This window comes from Suncus etruscus, chromosome 15 (assembly GCF_024139225.1).
Source record: "Suncus etruscus isolate mSunEtr1 chromosome 15, mSunEtr1.pri.cur, whole genome shotgun sequence".
In the NCBI taxonomy this organism is placed as follows: Eukaryota; Metazoa; Chordata; class Mammalia; order Eulipotyphla; family Soricidae; genus Suncus; species Suncus etruscus.
This window is the reverse complement of record NC_064862.1, coordinates 21,591,953-21,595,937: the sequence shown is the minus strand read 5'-3', so window position 1 is coordinate 21,595,937 and position 3,985 is coordinate 21,591,953. Positions and strand designations below refer to the sequence as shown.

Below are 3,985 nucleotides of genomic sequence, written 5' to 3'. Positions count from 1 at the left end.
TTATTTTGTAATGTCTTGTTTTTAAGTGTTGTTGCTATTCCTCGTTATTCTTCCCACTGTTTTTATTGCTGATTTATTTTGTGAAAGTTGTACACTAAAAAAATAAGAAGAAGAAAGTTGTATACTAATGTTCTGTTTCTCTGTCAAAAATCAAAAGTATTGGGCCCGGAGAGATAGCACAGCGGCATTTGCCTTGCAAGCAGCCGATCCAGGACCAAAGGTGGTTGGTTCGAATCCCGGTGTCCCATATGGTCCCCCATGCCTGCCAGGAGCTATTTCTGAGCAGACAGCCAGGAGTAACCCCTGAGCACCGCCAGGTGTGGCCCAAAAACCAAAAACAAAACAAAAAAAATCAAAAGTATTTCAAGAAATACTAGTTCTATTTAATGCAGTTAGGGAACCAGCTAGAAACAAGACAAGCAGAGACTGTACAGCAGGCTGGGCCCAGGGTCAAGGTCATTTTGTTACAAATGCAATAAACTCACAACTTTACTTTAAATAAAAAATGCCAGGAACTAAACCCGGGGCAGCCACATGCAAGGCAAACGCCCTCTCCACTGCGCTATTGCTCTATTGCTCCAGTCCCTCCTCCTGGCAATTTTTGGCCAACCAGGGCTGGCAGTTTCAGACAAGGGCCAGAGAATGTGGAGCCACTTGAACCCTTGATGCCAAGGGACTCCCTGCCTCATACATCCCATAGGATCCCCTGAGCTTGCCAGTAGTGATTCCTGAGTGTAGAGCCAGGAGTAACCCCTGAGTGCTGACCGGTGTGACCTGAAAACAAAAACAAAAACAAAAAAACAATCCCCAAAGTCCAGCCGTGTCCCCCACAGGCAGGGATAAGAGGAGGGAAAGTGTTGACCAAGGGCGCTCTGAGGCATCACTCCTCAATGAGGGGGGCCAGGCCCGGAGCACCCAGGATGGACATATGGATACTCGGAGGTCTGATGTATGGCTCAACCTCGAGGATTTGGTGGGGGGGGGGGTTTTAGAAGCAAATTTTTTTTTTTTGGTTTTTGGGCCACACCCGGCAGGCACGGGGGACCATATGGGACACCGGGATTCGAACCAACCACCTTTGGTCCTGGATCAGCTGCTTGCAAGGCAAACGCGGCTGTGCTATCTCTCCGGGCCCAGAAGCAAAATTTTTAACACTTTTTTTTTTTTTTTTCGTTTTTGGGTCACACCCGGCAGCGCTCAGGCAGTTACTCCTGGCTCTATGCTCAGAAATCGCTCCTGGGACCATAGGGGATGCCGGGATTCGAACCACCGTCCTTCTGCATCGAAGGCAAACGCCTTACCGCTGTGCTATCTCTTCGACCCCACATTATTTACAAAATACAAAGAGAATGTGAGGAATCAGGTGATAAATTCAAAAGGAAAGAGAGACAGACACAGGTCCTCATTCTTAGGGAGTCCAACTACAAAACAGCTCATTGTCAAAATTACTAGATAAGACCAAAAAGTCTGTGAAGTGAAGTGCGTACACCCGAAGTCAGGACACAGAACAGCCTCTGTTCCAAACAGGGGTGGTGCCTGGGTGGGGGGACCTTAAGCTTTCACTCAGCTAGACAAGGTCAGTCCCTCTCCTCACGTCACACAGCAGCGCCCAGGTCCCCTTGGAGGAGAAAGCCGATAGAGGAATTGGGGAAACAGGGTCACTGACCCATCCCTGCCCTGACATCCTCGTCAGCCAGCTGCTGTCCCTGACACCTCCAGATGCCAAACACCAGGGTCCTGGCCAGGCGCCCCAGTTGTTCATTAAGCTTCATTGCACCATCCTTGTCTCAGGCCTGAGAGCCGGAACCCCCATCAAACAGGCCCCCACCTCCAGCACCCGGTTCTCCTAAATGGAGGTGCACTGTCGAAATTGGGGGTCCCACCAACCTAGCTAATGAGTGAGCCTGTAGGCCTGGTCCTTTGCTGCACAAGTCACAGGCTCCCAACCTGTCACTGGGGGCAGAAATTTTGGGCCAGAGCTGCCTTGTCCTGCCGGGCCCCAGGTCCCACCTCTCCCTAACGCCTTCCACCTATTTCCCAAACAGCACTCGGAAGGACTGAGGACCCCCACCCCAGCACTTCTCTGCCCAATAAGCGAAGGCTTCAGTGCAAGGGCCTGAGGCTGTGGTGGTGTTCCTTAGCACCATCTCCCAGCCCCAGATTTCTCCCTTTTTCTGCACAAATATGCAACATTTTCACAGGCACAATCTGAGCCAGAAGGGCTGGCAAATGGGGAAACTGAGGCTGCAGGGGGAGGATCGGACCCTGGGACTGTTCTGGTCCACATGAGTCAGAATTGCCACTGAATCACTGAGGACTGAACAGGGAAGTTGCTCGGAGGTCAGGGTGAGTCTGAGTTTGGAGGACCCATGTCTGGTACCCAGAATCTTCCAGGCCCAGAACTTCACCCGGTGCAGCTCTGGAGAACCTTGAAACCCAAGTGCTGGGGTGTCCCTAGTGGTCCCAGCAGGAGTGTCCCCGGGGTCCTGGCCACTGGGTGGAAAAGAGCTTTCAGGGGTGGGATGGCTCGTGAGATCCCTCCCAGCAGCACCTCACATGCCAAGCAGACCCCCACCCCCATCCCCACCATGGCAGATTACAGGGAAGGGATGAGTCCCATCAGCAAGGCCAGAGCTCACGCCCCCTAGAGGTAGAGCTGCAGAAGTGTACCCCAGCTCTCAAGGTGTGAAGAGAAGGGGTTCCAGGGAGGGGAGTTTGGAGGTGTTTGAGGCTGCATGAGATGCTGCTCAGTCACCTCACCAGGACCCAGGGCAGAGGCCGGGAGGGACTGACTGGTTGTGGGCCAGAAGCCGGATCCCTCCTACCCCACTCGGCCTCTGTGCCAGACCCTCTGGCCCCACCACTCAGGAGGAAAAAGCCTGTAATGTCTAGTGGAGAGAGAGACAGAGAGAGAGAGAGAGAGAGAGAGAGAGACAGAGAGAGAGAGAGAGACAGAGACAGAGAGAGACAGAGAGAGACAGAGAGAGACAGAGAGAGACAGAGAGACAGAGACAGAGAGAGACAGAGAGACAGAGACAGAGAGAGACAGAGGAGAGAGAGAGGCAGAGAGATCAGAAAGAGTAAGTGAGAAAGAGATGAGAAAGAGATAGAGTAAGAGAGATGAGAGATCGAGGAAGAGATGAGACAAAGAGACAGTAAGAGATAAAGAAAGATGAGAAAGAGTAAGAGATAAGAGAAAGAGATGAGAGAGTAAGAGAGGCAGAGAGAGACAGAAACAGGAGAGAGAGAAAGTAAGAGATGAGAGAGTGAGAGAGAGTAAATGAGGAGATGAGAAAGATAGAGTAAGAAAGAGAGATCGAGTGCTTGCTTCAGCAGCACATATACTAAAATTGGAATGATACAGAGAAGATTAGCACGGCCCCTGCGCAAGACTGATACACAAATTCGTGAAGCATTCCATGTTTTTATCACAATCATATATGTAATCAAGATGTTTAAATAAAGAAAAAATTTAAAATGAAAAAAGAGAGATGGAGGAAGAAAGAGGAAGAGAGAGATGTGAGAGAGAGACAGAGTAAGAGATAGAAAGAGATGAGAGAAAGAGGAAGAGAAATAAAGAGAAAGAGATGGAGAGTAAGAGAGAGAGAGACAGAGAGAGATAGAGACAGAGGAGAAAGTAAGAGAGATGAGAAAAAGAGGAAGTGAGAAAGAGAGATGAGAGAGAAAGAGATAAGGGAGAGAAAGAGAGATGAAAGAGGAAGAGAAAGAGGAAGAGAGATGAGAGAGAAAGAGAGATAAAGAGACAGAGTAAGAGGCTGGAGAGATAACATGACGTTTGCCTTGCACGCAGAAGGATGGTGGTTCAAGTCCTGGCATCCCATGTGGTCCCCCAAGCCTGAGCACAGAGCCAGGAGTGTACCCTGAGCACAGTCGGGTCTGACCCAAAAATCAAAAAAAGAGAGAGAGAGAGAAGAGAGACAGAGACAGACAGAGAGAGACAGAGTAAGAAATAAAGAGAGGGCCC

At 50.0% G+C, this 3,985-nt stretch overlaps 1 non-coding gene across 1 annotated transcript; it reads left to right on the top strand.

Annotated features, from left to right (window-relative positions):
* Positions 1 to 3,320: 3,320 nt before the first annotated feature.
* LOC126031648 (U6 spliceosomal RNA) lies at positions 3,321 to 3,427 on the top strand. Its single transcript, XR_007503480.1, has one exon. It is a non-coding gene; the product is annotated as a U6 spliceosomal RNA (small nuclear RNA).
* The last annotated feature ends 558 nt before the right edge of the window (positions 3,428 to 3,985 follow it).